The sequence below is a fragment of the Castor canadensis genome, chromosome 17 (assembly GCF_047511655.1).
Source record: "Castor canadensis chromosome 17, mCasCan1.hap1v2, whole genome shotgun sequence".
Classification (NCBI taxonomy): domain Eukaryota; kingdom Metazoa; phylum Chordata; class Mammalia; order Rodentia; family Castoridae; genus Castor; species Castor canadensis.
In genome coordinates this window covers 12,727,108-12,745,732 of record NC_133402.1, presented here as the reverse complement: position 1 = coordinate 12,745,732, position 18,625 = coordinate 12,727,108, and the positions used below count along the sequence as shown (strand labels likewise).

Below are 18,625 nucleotides of genomic sequence, written 5' to 3'. Positions count from 1 at the left end.
ATAAAATGTGTTTGGCAGTTTTCCTTCCCTTTCTATTTCATGGAACAGTTTAAGGAGGGTTGGTATCAGTTCTTCTTTAAAGGTCTGATAGAATTCAGCAGAGAATCCATCAGGTCCTGGACTTTTCTTTTTGGGGAGACTCTTGATTGCTGCTTCAATTTCATTTTGTGTTATAGGTCTATTCAGGTGATTAATTTCCTCATGGTTCAGTTTTGGATGATCATATGTATCTAGAAATCTGTCCATTTCTTTTAGATTTTCAAATTTATTTGAATATAGGTTCTCAAAGTAGTCTCTGATGATTTCCTGGATTTCCATGGTGTTTGTTGTTATCTCCCCTTTTGCATTCCTGATTCTACTAATTTGGGTTTTTTCTCTCCTCATTTTAGTCAGGTTTGCCAGGGGTCTATCGATCTTGTTTATTTTTTCAAAGAACCAACTTTTTGTTTCATTAATTCTTTGTATGGTTTTTTTGGTTTCTATTTCGTTGATTTCAGCTCTTATTTTTATTATTTCTCTCCTTCTATTTGTTTTGGGATTTGCTTGTTCTTGTTTTTCTAGGAGTTTGAGATGTATCATTAGGTCATTGATTTGGGATCTTTCAATCTTTTTAATATATGCACTCATGGCTATAAACTTTCCTCTCAAGACTGCCTTAGCTGTGTCCCATAGGTTCCGGTAGGTTGTGTTTTCATTTTCATTGACTTCTAGGAACTTTTTAATTTCCTCTTTTATTGCATCGATGATCCATTCTTCATTAAGTAATGAGTTATTTAGTTTCCAGCTGTTTGCATGTTTTTTGTCTTTACTTTTGTTGTTGAGTTCTACTTTTACTGCATTGTGGTCAGATAGTATGCACGGTATTATTTCTATTTTCTTATATTTGCTGAGGCTTGCTTTGTGCCCTAGGATATGATCTATTTTGGAGAAGGTTCCATGGGCTGCTGAGAAGAATGTATATTGTGTAGAGGTTGGATGAAATGTTCTATAGACATCTACTAGGTCCACTTGATCTATTGCATATTTTAGATCTTGGATTTCTTTATTGAGTTTTTGTTTGGATGACCTATCTATTGATGATAATGGAGTGTTAAAGTCTCCCACAACCACTGTGTTGGCGTTTATATATGCTTTTAGGTCTTTTAGGGTATGTTTGATGAAATTGGGTGCGTTGACATTGGGTGCGTACAGATTGATGATTATTATTTCCTTTTGGTCTATTTCCCCTTTTATTAGTATGGAATGTCCTTCTTTGTCTCGTTTGATCAATGTAGGTTTGAAGTCTACTTTGTCAGAGATAAGTATTGCTACTCCTGCTTGTTTTCGGGGGCCATTAGCTTGGTAAATCTTCTTCCAGCCTTTCATCCTAAGCATATGCTTATTTCTGTCGGTGAGATGAGTCTCCTGTAAGCAACAAATTGTTGGATCTTCTTTTTTAATCCATTTTGTCAAACGGTGTCTTTTGATGGGTGAATTAAGTCCATTGACATTAAGTGTTAGTACTGATAGCTATGTGGTGATTCCTGCCATTTAGTTATCTTAGTTGTTTGAAGGTTTGATTGTGTGTACCTAACTTGATGTTACTCTCTACTGTCTTGCTTTTTCTTATCCTGTGGTTTGGTGCTGCCTGCCTTTTCATGGTTAAGTTGGGTGTCACTTTCTGTGTGCAGGATCCCTTGCAGAATCTTTTGTAATGGTGGCTTTGTGGTCACATATTGTTTTAGTTTCTGCTTATCATGGAAGACTTTTATTGCTCCATCTATTTTGAATGATAGCTTTGCTGGGTAGAGTATCCTGGGGTTGAAGTTATTTTCATTCAGTGCCCGGAAGATCTCACCCCACGCTCTTCTTGCTTTTAATGTTTCTGTTGAGAAGTCTGCTGTGATTTTGATGGGTTTACCTTTGTATGTTACTTGTTTTTTCTCTCTTGCAGCCTTCAATATTCTTTCCTTAGTTTCTGAACTTGTTGTTTTAATGATGATATGTCGTGGAGTAGTTCTATTTTGATCTGGTCTGTTTGGTGTCCTGGAGGCCTCTTGCATTTGTATGGGAATATCTTTTTCTAGATTTGGGAAATTTTCCATTATTATTTTGTTGAATATATTACGCATTCCCTTCGCTTGCACCTCTTCTCCTTCTTCGATGCCCATGATTCTCAAGTTTGGTCTTTTGATGGAGTCAGTGAGTTCTTGCATTTTCTTTTCACAGGTCTTGAGTTGTTTAATTAATAGTTCTTCGGTTTTTCCTTTAATTACCATTTCATCTTCAAGTTCTGAGATTCTGTCTTCTGTTTGTTCTATTCTGCTGGATTGGCTTTCCGTTTTGTTTTGCAGTTCTGTTTCGTTCTTTTTTCTGAGGTTTTCCATATCCTGGCTGTTTTCTTCTTTATTGTTGTCTATTTTTGTCCTGAGTTCATTTATCCATTTATTCATTGTGTTCTCTCTTTCACTTTGGTGTTTATACAGTGCTTCTATGGTTTCCTTTATTTCTTCTTTTGCTTTTTCAAATTCTCTATTTTTATTGTCTTGGAATTTCTTGAGTGTCTCCTGTACATTTTGGTTGACCCTATCCAGTATCATCTCTATAAAATTCTCATTGAGTACTTGTAGTATGTCTTCTTTTAAATTATTCTTGTAGGCTTCATTGGGTCCTTTGGCATAGTTTATCTTCATTTTGTTGGAGTCTGGCTCTGAGTTTCTGTTCTCTTCATTCCCCTCTGGTTCCTGTACTAATTTTTTGCTGTGGGGAAACTGGTTTCCTTGTTTTTTCTGTCTTCCTGTCATTGTCCTTGGTGTTGTTACTGTCCCTGTACTGTGTGTAATTAAGTATTTTCTAGCTTGTAATAATAACAATGGTAATATTGAGAACGGAAGAGTGAGCTGAGATGGAAAGCAAGAAGTTAAAGAAAAGGGGAAAACAAATATACAGACAAGAGGGAGAAAGCAGAACAAGGTATCAGACAAGAGAGTTTCAAAGGTATAAACAGGGAGTGTTAGTGTACTAATCAACAGTAAGGTGAACAGACAATAGAGAGACAGAGAGAGGATTGAAAATCAAAGATAAAAAAAATAAAAAATAAGTATATGAAAGTAATATCTATTTATAAAAATGAATTAAAATAAAATGGAAAATAGGAAATTAAAAAAAAAAACCAAAAAACCAAAAAACTTCCAAGTTTATATGCAATGCAATTTCAGTCTTAATAATTTGGATGTCCGTCTCAATCTCCAGTCCTGGAGTTGGTGCCTCAGATGTTGTTCTGTAGTTGTCTCATCAAAGGGGATGCATAAAGTAGAACAAAACTACACTCCCACACACACAGAAAAAAAAAAAAAAAAAAAGCCCCACCAAGTGTCCCCAGTTCAAATGCAATACAGTTTCAGTAAGTTTTTCGGCTTGCAGGTGTAATTCGGTTGTTCTCTCATCAAAGGTAGGGAGAAAAAGAAAAAAAAGCGTCTGGAGGCAGTTCTGAGAGTGGTATCTGCAACTGTGGCTTGCCTGCCTGCTGCTCTCCGCCTGTAGCTGGCGGCGTTATTTATGCAGATCTCTGGGGTGAGCTTAGCACTCACCTGGTCCCACAGGCTTTGTTTGCTCAGAGTTCTCCTGTGCGGGGGAGGGGGGCCTCTGCTACAGGCTTTTCCCTTTCCAAGCACTGGGAAAGGCGACACTGCCCCGCGTTGTCAGGCCTGCGTGTTTATTTACAGTTCACGTGGGAAGTGGGTCTTCCCTCCTCTCACAAGCGTCCCCGCTCCTGGTTGCTGGCGCGCCCCGCTCCCGCCAGAGCCTCTCCGGCCCGCCCGGCTGGTTTCTTTACAGTCCCGGGAAGGATTCCCTTCCCCCAATCTTCAGCGCTCAGGGCGCCCCACCCTCTTTCCAGCGTGTCTTAACTGTTCTTATTGCTTAGTACTCAGTTTCTCTTTTTTTCCCGGGTGGAGGTCAGTCTGTCCAGGGGGCTATGCTGCTCTGGCCCAGGCTTGTCTGTGGGGGAACCGCGGTACCGCGAAGCTCACCTGGTCCGCGTCTTCCCAAGCCGTATGGGCGCCGGCCACTGGCGGCCCCGGGGGCCTCCTCGGTTCTCCGTTTAACGTGAAGTGGAGATTCTCTGCGCCGGCTGGAGATGTGGAGGGGTCAAAGTTATGCCTTTTCTCGGTGATTATGCCTGCAAAGTGTGTCTCCAGCGTCTCTCCAAGATTTCACTATAGGAGGGTCGCTTTCTGCTTCCTACCTCTAGCCGCCATCTTGGAATCTCGAATTCTTCCCTTTTTATACGAGGCACTGAGTATCTGTATTCTCGAGTATCCCTGGAGCCCCCCGGAACCAACCACCTTAAGTTCATAAGCGTAGGACCTGTATAAGAACCAGGCGTACAAGATCAATCGTGGGGGGGTGACTGCCTTCAGGGAGCTCACGGACTTTTGTTCTAAGTCCAAGATGTGAGAGACTTCTCAACTGATGCTAGAGAGGACTTGAATTCACAGAGAGCTGCATGATACAAGGAGTTAATTTGACTCACTGAATTCTCCCACCCACTAGCTGTGTGATCTTGGGCAACTCACTACCCTCTCTGTGCCTGTCCCTTCATTTATTAAAAACGGGGGCTATGATAATACCTACAATAGCAGCATCTAACTCACAGTCTTTGGGACCAGCCTGCCCCATACTGTTGCAAATGGTGTGCACTGCAGGTGCGCTGTTCAAATACATTACCGTGTGAATGGCTCCCACTCAAGTCACGCAGTGCCCAGTACAGACCGCTGTACATGGCGGCCCTGGTTGGAAGGACTTAACACCACTTATGAAAGAAACACAGACGTGCATAGCGCTAGGAGGTGTTTGACGAATGAAACTATTGCTAGTACAGAAACCAACCGGACAATAAAACCTGTTGGTTTTCTTGCCTTCTCTTTTCCTCCATCTTTTCAATGAGTATTTGCCAAATAAAGGAACGCGTTCAGGGTCCCTCAGATCCGACTGCACCTTCCCATCCGTCATCTTGGACTGAGCAGCGTTCTTCCTCCAAGGAAAGCCACACGAGTCCTGGGGCCTCTGCCATTCCCACCCGTCAGTTTGCAGAATCCACACCTGGCCTGGCCCTGTCTCTCCACTGAGCCACATCTGGGCAGCCCACACTCCTCCCTGGGTCCAGAAGGGTCTCCAGGGCAACATGTGCTGAGTCCACAGCCCTGGGACTTTCTGTTCTTCTAAGGTTCCATTTGGTTGTTCTGAATGTTTAAATCAGCAGGCGCCTGGCTCTCACCTGATTATTTAGCAGATGGGATTGACCAGACTTTCTGTTGCAAAGCGGCCTAAAACGGGCTGGGATTGGTTGAGTGCACACTGGTTATCACACCTGAGGAGTAGATCTTCTTCAAGCCCAGTTGGATTTGGGCGCTCAGTACTTTGGGATCAATTCTCCCTCTCTTGACTCTTCTGTCCTCCATGGTGGTGCTGCTACTCACCGCCTGTCTGGGGTGCTTTTGCTCAAACCAGATGCACATCGTGGACAGGCACAGGGTAGCTTCCTTGGGGTTGGTGACTCTGGGTCCTTGAGTGCCAAGGATCCATGGGCTGGACTGAGGCCCAAAGGCTTACAGTTCCAAGGCCAGAGACTTACAGATCTAGGTGCAGAGGTTTCGGACATCAGGACTCTCTACTGAGCAACAAAGGCCCAGCAAGGTTGCAACACCAGGGACGCCACGCAGAAGAGAAGTTCCCAGCCAGCACAGTGTGCGGAATGGCTTGGTTATATAGCCTGAAGGGGGTGTGGTATGCAAACGTAATTGTAACTGGTACCAATCACAGCACAACTTCTAGAATGACAAGACCAATCACAGCCAAGCATAGGTGTACCCTCCCATGTGTCAATCACAAGCTTTTTGCTCAGTCACTAGGGGGCGTGTTCTCCTCCTTTGAAGACAGCCTCTGCAAGGTTCCAGCAGCCAGAGGCGGGGCTCTCCGGAGTGGCTGCAGGTGGGGTCATCTCAAGGTCATGAGACTTGGGATGGCTGAAGCCCTGCAAGGTGTCTGAAGCAGTTGTGGCTGGAGTAGGGTCTTCCACAGCAGGACTCGGTCTGGCCTCAGCAGCCGTGGTCCTTACAGCTGGGGTGAAGTATTCAAAACAGCTTGGCTTAGGGTGGGGGTCAGGTGGTAGAGCACCTGCCTAGCAAGCAGGAGGCCCTGAGTTCTAAACCCCGGTTTAAAAAAAAAAAAAAAGAGGAGCTTTTTTTTTTTGGTGGTACTGGGGTTTAAACTCGGTCTACACCTTGAGCCACTCCACCACCCTTTTTTTGTGATGGGTGTTTTCAAAACAGGGTCTCTCAAACTATTTGCCCAGGGCTGGCTTTGAACCGTGTCCTCCTGACCTCTGCCTCCTGAGTAGCTGGGATTACAGGCGTGAGCACTGGCTCCCAGTAAGTAAGGAGTTTTTATTCTCATTTCCTGCATGGGGAGCTTTTTTCCCATTTCTCCCCACTTTTTTCCTGTTCTACTAAATTTTTTTCCTAATAAACTTTATTATAACCTTCAGTACAAAAAATAAATACAAATTTTAAAAAATAAAAGAGTAAAAGAGGTTGGCTGACTGGCTGGTGACTCCCCACTTGAGACAACCAGGCATGGAAGGCGTCTGACAACTGCCACTCAAGCAATTGAGTAGTCTGTTCCAAAAGGTTAAAAAAAATTTTTTTTTAATTGAGGAGTACATACACCAAGGTATGAACATTGAATCAACGTTCTTTACAGTAATTAACAGGGTGCCATTATTGCATGCTTAACTGTGCTTAACCCCTTAGAGAAGATTGGGTTCCTCTAACCCATCTGGTGCCATGGGGTAGCTTCTCCTGACCCCATCTGGTGCCATGGGGTAGCTTCTCCTGACCCCATCTGCTGAAAGTTGAGTAGAAGCTTCCAGTCAGAATAAAGACCTAAAAAGAGGACATTTATATTGCAAAGCCTGAGCAAAGGCCGCAGGAGATCTACATTTAGTCCTCACTCTGTGCCATCATTTCCCTGTCCATTTGTCCATCTCAGCCCTGCAAGGACTCTGTTTCTTATTCCCTGCTTCCAGCTTCCAGACTCTCAGCCCTACCTTCTCAACACCCTGGAAACCACCTGTCTCCTTCCCAGAACTAAAGCAAAAGCCCCGCCTCTTCCTGTTTCCCAGGCCTCACTACCAAGTCCTCACTTCCTGTCCAAAAGGAAGCCATGACTCTCAGGCATTGATGGAGCATATTTGATGGTGAGATCCTGCATCCTATGAGTGATTGAGTTGGTTCCACCAACAGTCCCACAACTTCTGAAGAACTCTTTCATCTCTTAAGAGCTTCTTTTTGCTTTTTGTTACAAGTGATAAAAGCCCATTTTATCCAAAAGATACCAAGGAATCTATTCTTTGTGAGACATAATGATAGCCTGTTGTTACAGCTGTTACAAACATTTACAAGGCTTTCAGTGGCTGTCAGGTGCTATTCCGAGCACTTGGCATCTTGTTTGATCTTCACAATCATCTTATTTATCCCATTTTACAGAAGATTAAAACCTGCCATCACACACCTCTTCAGTAAACTGGAATCTGAACCCAGGTCTGACTCTAGAGTTGGCACTCATCACCACAACTGTCATCAAAGAACAAGCAATCAGAGGAGCAGAAGTGCAAAATATAACCGAATTCCAACAGGACTTGCTCTGCCTCTCTACCTCCATCAGCATTTTCCTTCTCACAGCAGATGACTGACCTGCTGGCAGGAGATGTGGCTCCCAGCCTCCCCGAGCCTCGTTTCTCACAGTCTCCAACATAGAGAAGAACTGACTTATACTCTCTCTGACTCCCAAACTCAAAATCCCAGAGAAGGACTCTGATTGGTCCAGTTAGGTCACAAGCCAATCTCTGAGCCAACGACATGTGACCAGGAAGCCAAGGCAGTATAGGTAGGTGGAGTTAGGACCTCACTATGGAGTCAAAGTAGCAGGGATGAGAAGGGGGGCACGGGCAGTTCCAGGAGAAGGAAGGCCTGTAGAGACAGCATTTATTTCACTTGACAGCAAGGGAAATTTGCCAGGAAGTATCACTAAAGAAGCCAGGAGGCAAAGGATCAAGGGCCTTTCCAGCTGTGGTCCTCTGACATCTGGCCCAGCTGTAGAATGTCAGTCCTTCAGAAGAACCCATGCAGCTTTAATAAGGCACAAAAGCCATCGGCCTCGCACCCCCCACCGATTCCCACAAAAGGACATTAGCACACATTAGCATGCTTCTCTGTCTGCTGGATGAAATACCATAGTGGGCTTTGAAGACACATCCAGAGTATTGAGTAGAAGCTTGTCTGAAAACATCCCAAGCAGAGAATCAGGGTTCATGTGATCTGTCACATTTCACAGTCGCAGCTTTGTCAGGAGCTGGGCTAAATTCACATTCATTTCTACTCCGTCCTTCTCCCTCCACGCTCAATCCTAATTTATATAACAAGATCCCCAGGATGGGGAGGAGGGGCAAGACAGCAGGCCCTACAACCAGACAGAAGTGGGTGTGACTCTTAGATTTACTCCTTTCCAGCTGGGTGAATTTGGGAAGGTTATTCACCCTCTTTGAGTCTCAGTGCTGTTCACCACAGTGGAGATAGGAACACTTACATTGGAAGGTATGAAGAGGATTCCAGACAATGCAGAGAAAGTTCTCTATTTGGCAGGAAAGGGTGACATACTGCTGTGTCAAATAAATCCTCAAAGTCTACTGACTGCAACAGCCATTCTTTCCTACTCATTCCAAGTTCCCTGCCACCTTACAGTAGGTCTTTTGTAGGTCAAAATAAAGTCAAGTTACAAAGAGGGACTTGTACCAGCAGAGGGGACAGATGGACCGAAACATAGGCATCTTGGTGTGGAGACAGTAAGTCCCTCATTCTTGCCACATGGCTCTGGTCAATGGCAACCCCTTTCATTCCATTAGCCACTGAGTCTATTCGGCCTGCGTATCCATGACCTGGAAGGACATCGAATCTGCTTTGGCTTGTGTGTACCTGCGCCAGAAGGACATGTGCAAGGACCACTTGCTAAGCATTCACACGCGAGGCACCGTGTGTTCTCTGAGCATATCCAGGGAGCTGTGCTAGGCACTTCAGTTAGACCCAGCTTCCACTCAAGGTCATTGTCATCCTTCTCCTGTGCCAAGTTCAACAGAGATCTCGCCAACAGCCAGCTGTGTGGCCCCCAGCTCTAAATGAGACTTGGGGACAGTAAGTCACACACAGGCTGAGCTCTCCCAGAGGATTCAAGTTCAAAGGTAGAGTATCATCCATGGCTTTGGAGAAAGCCTCACACAAGAAGAGGCATCTGCCAGCAGTCAGAAGCTGGCCAAAACTTCCTAATCCAATAAAGGCCAGAGCACTGCTGTGCTGGTAAATGTTTAACATCTGGTTCTCCAGGTAGGGGTGGGGCAACCTTGATTTTGATTTGTAATGTTTGCTGATTCCTCTGGTGCAACTACTCCCCAGATGGCCAGTTTCAAATTACCAGCATGATGTCAAACTGGCTTGCAGGACATGAGTGTCTGCTATTGGTCCAAGATCACATAGCTATTGGGAGGACACTGGAGTCACTTAGCACAGTGGGGCATAATCCCAAACTCCAAGGTCTTCACATTCCACCATGGTGGGCATTCATTGTCCCTTCTGAGCCCTGGGCTGCACAGAGATTATGGTGATGAACAGGCAGGGGCAGGAGGAGGAGAGGCAGAGACAGCCACGAATATTAACAGGGACTTTCAGATCATCCAGACTGAGCCCACATGGGATGCCTGATTCCTGGGGTACCCCCCGACCAGGGGTGCATCCAACCTCTTCTTACACAGGTCCGTGACGGGTCATTCATGCCTCCTCCCACAGAAGAACGATCTCTGAAGACTCTCACGCCACCAGCCTCACACGGTATCCAAACAGCCCACTGTCTGTAAGGAGGTGTCATTTCACTGTGTCCCCAGCAATGGATGGCTTCAGCGCTGGAGGAAGGCACTTGAGGAATGAGCAAGCTTCTGGATCGGACACATGGGACAGATGAAGTGCCTGGTCCCTGACCAACTGAAGCAATGGTCCTTTTTGTCAAAGCCATTCACCAAGATCGAGAGAACGACATGATAAATGCTGGGCTGGGTCAGACCAATGAAGCTTTGCACAGAGGACTTGCTCCATCCCACAGCTTCGTGATTTGATTCAGGCTGAAAGACTGGGACAGAGAGAGCTCCAAGTCTTCTGTGCACAAGAATCTCTCCTAGAAGCTTCCAGAGCCCCATCCCAGAGAAACGCATTCAGTAAGGCTGAGGTTAGGTGGTGCTGGCACCCCCAGCATGGCCAGCTTAAACATGCAGACCATCCCACGCTTGGATGAACGTTCTGTCACCTTCATCTCCATGACAGAGCTGGTCCCGGCTGCTTCCCCAAATGCTCCTTAAGCAGCTGTGGAGGAAGCAATGATCCCGACTGCCAAGCTTCCCCTGAGCACCACTGGGGACGTACCTCAAATCGTGTACCTTTCATTACTGAGCACCTAGTGTGTGCCTGGTACTGGTCAGGAGGTGGGTAGTGCTGGAACCCATCCCCCCAGCAGGTGGGGCTCTCTGTTGACTCACGATTGCAGAGGAGGAAACTGAGACTCAGAGACAACAGTGAAGGACTGTGGAGTGGCTCAAGTGATAAGAGCACCTTGCCTAGCAAACATGAGGCCTTGAGTTCAAACCCCAGTGCTGCCCTCCCCCCGCAAAAAAATGCACACAGAGACAGTGACCTGGCCATGATTACCAGGAAGTGGTGGGACTCAGGGCTGTCTAGTCCCTACTATCCTTATGTTTTAACATCACTTATCTGGAGAAAGAAGGGGAGACTTGGAGAGGTGGCAAGACCCCATCCTAGGAGACCCCTCAGAGGCTTCACCCTCCACTGGCAGGGGTCCTGGGCAGGACATCAGAGCATTCAATGGAGCTGGGTGGGTGACAGTGTCTTAGAGAAGCCAGGCTCTGGGGTAGCATTGTGGCAGTGACCAGAACACCTGAGTCAGGGTTCCTGGCATCAAGCCCTGACCTCCTCACACAGCCGTGAGTTGCATGACTCTGACAAGTTATAGAGCAGATTTCAAGCACCTGACAGACAGGCTTGACTCATACCCAGTCCCCGAAAGACTGTACTGTGGAAACTTTACCACTCTGGAAGTCTCCACGGAGGGACAGAGGGGCTCCCTGCAGAGCTGTTCACATTGACCCAACTGCCAAAGCACCCCCCCATGTCCCCCACCCACCTCTGCCACCCCCACCCCCCACATTAACCCTGTGACCACCCCTCCCCACACACCTGGTCTCCCTGTTTGAGCTCTTCATCTCCTACAGCAGAAGTTGACAAATGATGACCCTCGGGCCACAGCCAGCCAGCACCTATTGTATAAATAAAGTTTTATTCGAACACAGCCATAGCCACGCAGATGCATGAAGGCTGCTTCCCACTCCACCTGAAGAACTGAGTGATTACAACAGACACTATGGGTGCTCCCAAGACCTAAGGCACTCCACTCCAGCCCTGTGCAGGAAGCTTTTTTCTCCCCACCTGGCACCCACAGCCATCTTGCTAAAAAGACAGATAGTTTCCCTGGCTTCAAGCTCTCCTAGGACTTCCCCCAGCTGCCAAAGTCCTGTGTGGTGTCACTGGCCTCTCCTACTTCCCTGGCCTCATCACTGTCTTCCTGCCAAATGTCCTGCTTGCCACTGCTTAAACCCCACCCTGTTTTTATTGCTTCCTCGGGGTCTCTGTGTATGCTGTTCCCTCCCTCTGGATGCGCTTCCCTCTTCTACTCAGATGCCAGCCCCTCTTGTCACAAAGGTTTCAGGCTTGAAAGTTGCATTCTCAGAAAGGCACCCCAAACCCAGGTAAACTAGAGCAGCTCCCCAGTCACCATCCCATCACCAGTCCTCTTTTCCCCTGGGCACATGTCACTAGGTGATCACAATTTCCCATGGGAAAGCAAGCTTCCACTAGAGTAAAGAATTGGTCTTTCTTTCTTCACCGTATACACAGGACCTAAACCACTGCCTGGCACATAGCAGGTATTTCCCAAATGTTTGTTGAGTGAATAAATTATTTCTCCACCCTGCCTCCCAGGCACAGACAAATTGTACCAGATAGATGTGACTTAGGGCAGACATACACATACAAACACTTCCTGTCTCTCGGGCTGAGACTGGAGAAAGGCTGTCATAATAAATTAAGGAACTGGTTTACAACTAAGCTATTTTTTAAAACTATAGCACCCACTGCTGGTAACACCATGCATGTCTGTTGGCGGCTATGAGCCTTTGGAAAATAATAAAGTTAGAAGCAGCAAAAGTTCAAACGTTCTCTCATTAGCCTGGGTTTATCAACTCCTGAGCAATTTGAAGAAGTAATTTAACAGAAGCAAGGGGTTTTTTTTGTTTTCTGTTTTTTGTTTTGGTTTTGGTTTTTGCATTCAGCTATGAGAAAGTCTGAGATGGGAGGACTGTGGTTCAAGACCAGCCCAGGGAAAAGTTAGTGAGAGCCTATCTCAAAAAAAAGGTGGGTGTGGTGGTGTGCACCTGTAATCCCAGCTACTTAGGAAGCTGTAAGTAGGAAGGTCATGGTCCAAGGCCAGCCTGGGGTAAAAGCTCAAAACCTTATCTGAAAAATAACTAAAGCAAAAAAGGACTGGGTGTGTGGCTCAAGTGGTAGAGTGCCTGCCTAGCAAGTGTAAGGCCCTGAGTTCAAACCCCAGCACCACCAAAACACACACATTTACTGTTTTATTATATACCACAGTCTATAACCAAATCATTACAAAAACTCAACTGAGACACAAGAAAGGGATTGTGATAAATGAAAGAAGTCAAATAAAGGCTAGAATATATGGTACGGCTCCAAGAAGGAAAACTTCCTACAAACGAGGACTAGGAGAGAAAGGCAAAAGGAAAACACTAAGGAGCAGGGGAGTCCATTGGCTGACCATCGAGTTCAGTCCTTCCTTCTACACACAGCAGAGCCAGGTTTCCCTGAAGCCCTTGCATGTAGGCAGAGCCTCGGTACCAGGTTCAAGTCAATGGAATAAGGATGGAAGCAATGTGTCACTTCCTGTTCTGTCGGGTAAAGTCCTACCACACGTGTTCCACCAAACTCTGACCCTGGGGGGATGGCACATGGTGAAGATGGCAGAGATGCCATCCACCTGCACAGGAATGACCCTCACCCCTAGGGTTCAGCAGAGACATCCCAAACGGTACCATGAGCAAGAAATAAACCCCTATTGTGCATGTTTGTGGGGGAGCGGGCACTAGGTCGGGGCTATTTGTTCCAGCAGAAGCCATGTAGCCATCCCTGGCTGATACACTTACACCGGGCTGGGGTGGCTGGGATACAGAGGTTAGAGACCTGAGTTCCAGTCCCAGCAATGACCTTGGTTATCCCTGGGAAGGTGCTTAACTACTCTGACCCTCTTTTTCTTCATCCATTTGCTTTGAGAATCACATGAGAAAATTCTACAAAGCTCTTAGCACTGTACCTAGGAGGAGACAGGGCCCAGCTCATGGTTCAAGTGTTCCTGAGGCCAGCTGCCTCCCTGCCCTGCCTTGGATGCTGAGATATCCGCCTCAAGCTGAACTGCCTTTCTAACTCTCACAGGCAAGAGCACTAACTGATACAACCCTGCTCCAAATTTTAATGTGTTCCTCTCAGCCTGGGCAAACCCAGGGGGAGGCTAGCTGTCCACTAGGCAGGCTTAGGATGGACTCAGAGTCCTTCCCATCTTAGTGAGAAGAACGCAGTCCAGAAACCAGGTCGACACCCTAGCCAGTCTTTCCCAAGATACAGCTCCATCCGGGAATCCACATAAATCAGGCTGGGCTGGTCTGAGAAGTCACAGAGCAACAGGCAGTGCTCCATGAAGGCTATGCCCAGGCGGGAACATTTCCCAAAGCAGATGACATTGCTGGCAGGCCCTTAACGCCAGCAGAGGCCAAAACATGCTCAAGAGAGCAAGTGGCTCAATATGCCAGGGGAGGCCAGTGTTGTGATGCACAGGCCATCCCGTTACCTGAGAGACCCAGAGCGGCAGAGGAGCAGGGCTAGCCCAGGCAGGGGCACTTGGCCATAGGTGGGGCTTGCAGACTCCTCTTGCACACGTGCACACACACACACACAAATGCATGAACACACAACTAGCTGAGTTCACACATCACACACATGCACTCCGTGTGGCATGGGATCCCCTCCAAGGGTATTGTCCAGGGAAGGGGACAGCTGGGAAGTCTTAGCAGCCAGCACTCACAGCACCTGGGGACAGGGGTGCTAGCCAAGTCCAGGTGGCCCAGGCAGGGATCTGGAGGTGACTGCATCTGTGTAGACATGACCCCTCTCTCTCTTCCTAGGGATGATTTTCAAAATACTGAGCCCTTCATGTGACACGAGCTCTGAGCTATCAGCCCAACACTGTGACCAACTGTGACAATAAGACCTCCACCCTAGACCTGCCAGGAAGTGTGCCATGACCCAGGTCCTAGATCCATTTCCCTGTGAGGCATTTCATGGAATTCTTACTGAGGCAGGGAGGAGGACCAGAAGAGACACAGAGTCCTGAGAAAGTAGCAGGGGGTAAGGACGGCATAGCAGAGCTAGAACCTAAAGAATTCAAAGGTGAAGAAGGTCACGCAGCACCGGGGGTGGAAGAGCACTTAGCACTAGGCTGAAGTAGCCAATAGCACTGCATGGAACCATATAAAAAACCTTGTTTAATTTTATTGCCTCTGTCACCTGCTTGCAAGGGGATATAGGGTGAGAGCCCTTTGTTCTCGGGGCTCAGCCTTTGGACACGAGTCTGCTGGGTCTGTGCCGGCACAGTAAACGTTGCTTTTTCACCTCAGAGTCCCGTGTCTCTGTTTGAGTTTCCCATAATGTTAGCATGGTTCTGTCATGCTGGCATGGTCCTCATTTCCCTGTGGGTAGCCTGAGACTGAAGGACAACCGACAACCCTCCCGAAGTTACATTGGCAAGATTCTCACTCAGGTCTGTCTAGCTCCAAAGTCAGGAATTGTTTTCCCCTCTGCCTCCCTCACTGTCTTGAAAGAGATGAAAAGGAGAGAAAGCTAAAAAAAAGCCTGCTTCCAAGAGATGTCAGGGTCCCTTGGTGACACAAGATCGAGATATTCTCATGTTCAGAGGGGAATGAAAGGGACAGAAAACAAGTGACGTTTGATCTCCAGTCAGGTTGGGAGGTGCTCTTTGCAGAGAGAGGTGCATTTTGCAGAATCAATTTCCTCTGAGGTATCAGAGAGCAAGTGAAGACCTTCATCCCTGACCCTTGAACGAGCACCTGTGACGAGGGACAGTAGAAATGAAAATGAATAATCCAGCATGCGTGAGTTGTAAACATTCGATAGTAATAACTCACTTCAGTGCTAAGAAGCAAGTCACGGGCTTCATGCAGCTGTGCTCTGTGGTCTAAAATCAACATGGCTGTGGATGAGGATTTCTGTCCCTTCCTGCCAATGGTGCAGGAAAGACAGACCCTCACCCCCTCCGTCAGGGCTCTGCAAACTCGGTCAGTGAGGAGCCCAGCAGTGAATGCTTTACAGGACATACGATGTCTGTTGTCACTACTCAACTCTGCCATTGTTGGTTAAAAGTAGCAATCAATGACACATAAGTGAACGGGTGAAGCTGTTTTCCAATAAAACTTTATTGACAAAAACAGGAAGCTAACTGGATTTGGGCCATGGACTATAGGATACCAAGCCCTGCTTAACCATTCCTTGGCTTTTTCGCCAATGAGTACAGTCTATATGCTGAGCTATTTTATGGCCACAGGGCATAAAACTCTGTGTGGTGGTACTCAACTGTAATCCCAGCTACTCAGGAGGCAGAGATCAGGAGGATCATAATTTAAGGCCAGCCTGGACAAAATGTTAACAAGACACCATCTCAGCAAACAAGTTGGGTGTTAGGGTTCACTCCTGTAATCTCAGCTACACAGGAGGCATAAGTCAGAAGGTTGTGGTCCAAGGCTGGCCATCGCAAAAACATGAGATCCAACCTGAAAAATAACTAAAAGAAGGGCCAGGGGTGTGACTCGAGTGGTACAGAACCTGCCTAGCAAGCATAAGACCCTGAGTTCAAACCCCAGAACTGCCAAAATAATAATAAATAAATGTCTAAACTTTTACTTTAGAACAGTTTTTAAAAATGGTGGATAATGCAGAGTTCCCACATGCTCTAGATACTGACACAGTATTACCAACTACAGTCTGGGATTTATTCAGATTTCCTTAGCTTTTACTAAATGTCTTTTTTCTGCCCCAAGACCTTAGCCAGGACAGCACTTGAGAATTCTGAGGAGGGTTTGTCAGGTGTTTCGAGGACTGTCTGAGGCTGGGATATCTCTGATGTTTTTCCCATAATTAGCCTGGATGAGTTTGTTTCGAGGAGGAAGACCATGGAGGTCATGACTGTCAGGTTCCCCTGTAAAGTGACTGCCACTTTTCTTTACCCTGTGCTCTTTGGAAGAAAACTGCTGTGCACAGCCCACACTTAAGAAGGGGCCACTGTGCTCGCCTCCTTGTTGGGGGATCTCCGAGGGTTAGTGAGAATTTCTCTGCACAGGGAATTCTTCCTATTTTTTTTTTCCTCAGCCACCTCTAGCAGATAGGATCATGGGTATTTATTTTGGTCTGATCCAATACCATCTTGTTACTCCAGTTGTTCAGCTTTGACCATTTGAACACTTTCAGTTGGCTCCTGTGTCCTTCTGAGTCACCCCCAGCCCTGTGGCATTTTTGTTGCTTTGTTAACCCTTCTTTACCTTCTGGAACTACAAGACACTCAGGCTCATCTTACGTATTTCCTGCCTTTGTCTTCCAATGGTCATTTCTCCAGAAGTCTGGTTCCCACTTGAGATGGACACTTGGGTACTAGATGTTAGTGGTGAAGGGGCTGCCCCTGATTCTAGGCCCTCTCGGCGGACAAAGCAAGGTGATACCTGTTTCTAACCTGCAGTACACACATATCAACACACATTTCTTCATGTAACCATCTGTGTGGACGTTAAGCCAAACCTGTGTCTGTACTAATGGCTCCTTCTCCGGCCATCACCAAGTGGCTTATCCTAGCCTTCTCCCCTTTGTCAGAGAAATCTGGCTCTCACCATCACTGACTTGTTTAATTTCAGGGTATATGCTTGGTGCTTGGTTATTTAAACTATTTTTGACCTGTAAAAGGGCAGCTTCCTATGGTTTAACTTAACAGAGGACTAGTGTGAGTTGGTGACATGGTCTCCAGAGTCACATAGATGGTTTGTGACCAGCAGCATTAGTAAGTGGAATTTCCTCATCCCTCCCTCCAGCCATCCATCAATGTATTGGCGAGCATTAACTATTCACCTGCCCACCCTTACCACGGCTTCCCTACCTCACGGCCGCTTCTCGGTCCCTGGAAGGTCCTCCGTCTCTGCCATCCTCTGAAGGCTGAATCATCCCAGGGCCGGGTCCCCAGCCCTCTCCTCTTGTCAGTCTTCATAAGGATACCTAGCATTCAATCCCATGGCTTCATCTACCACCTAAAAACATGCATGGCTGACCACATCTCCTCCCCAGCCTTGATTTCTCATCTGGACTTTGGGCCCAGCACCACATGGGTGTCTGATAAACATCTCAAACTTATGGTGGCCAAAAGAGAATGCTTGATTTTCCCAACCATTTCAGTTGCTCATGCCAGAAATATATGACTGTTGTTTTTTTTTTTTTTTTTGATGGGACTGGGGTTTGAACTCTGGGCTTTGCACTTGAAGAGCAGGCACTCTACTACCACTTGAGCCACTAGTCCATTTTGCTCTGGTTATTTTGAAGATGGGGGGGTCTCATGAACTAATTGCCTGGGTTGGCCTCAAACCATGATCCTCCTGATCTCAGCCTCCCAAGTAGCTAGGATTGCAGGAGTGAGGCACCACACCTGGCTAAGACTGATTTATCATTGGTTCCTCTCCCAAATCAGTGAGAGAGGCCTTTCTGTTCTGAGTTACAGCCCCAACCTGACCACCACCGCCATTTTTATCTGCTACCCCAATCCAAGCCATTGTTATCTCTTGCCCAGACTGACCGGCATTTTCCTCGATGATCTCCCTGCATGCACTCCTGTTCCCCAAAAAATCAGTCTCCCCAAAATATTTAAGAAAATTATTTAAAAATATACACAGATCATTCTGTACAGTCCAGCAGACCTCAGATGGCTTCCACTGCAATTAGAATAAAATACAAACTCCGGTCCAGGGCGCCTGGCAAACTGGCCCCACCCATCTTCCTCGCCTCTGCTGTGGCCCTGCTGGCCTTTGCTCCCCACTCCACCCCTGCCCCCAACTCATGAAGCTCACTTCCTCCTCAGAGTCTCATAAAAACTGCCGCTCTGCTCTGTCTGGGCAACTCTTCCTGCAGATCTTTTTGTCCCCTTCCTTTTTTCAGGCTTCCACCCAAATGCCACCTCCTTGGACAGCCCATCTGACACCAGTTGCTTCTCATCACATCACCTTGTTCTGTTTCTTCTTCTCATAAGACTTGTCAATACCCAAGAAATACTAATGGGTGTGCTCTCTCTCTCTCAGCAT

General features: G+C 46.9%; 1 long non-coding RNA gene across 1 annotated transcript in view; it reads right to left on the bottom strand.

Annotated features, from left to right (window-relative positions):
- LOC141418478 (uncharacterized) overlaps window positions 1-11,657 on the bottom strand; it is a 252,157-nt gene extending 240,500 nt beyond the window's left edge. The window contains exons 1-2 of the long non-coding RNA XR_012443119.1: window positions 11,580-11,657; window positions 11,331-11,410 (exon numbers count right to left, since the gene is read on the bottom strand). This is a non-coding gene — a long non-coding RNA (uncharacterized lncRNA). The remainder of the gene's footprint in view (window positions 1-11,330; window positions 11,411-11,579) is intronic.
- Between the last annotated feature and the right edge of the window lie 6,968 nt (window positions 11,658-18,625).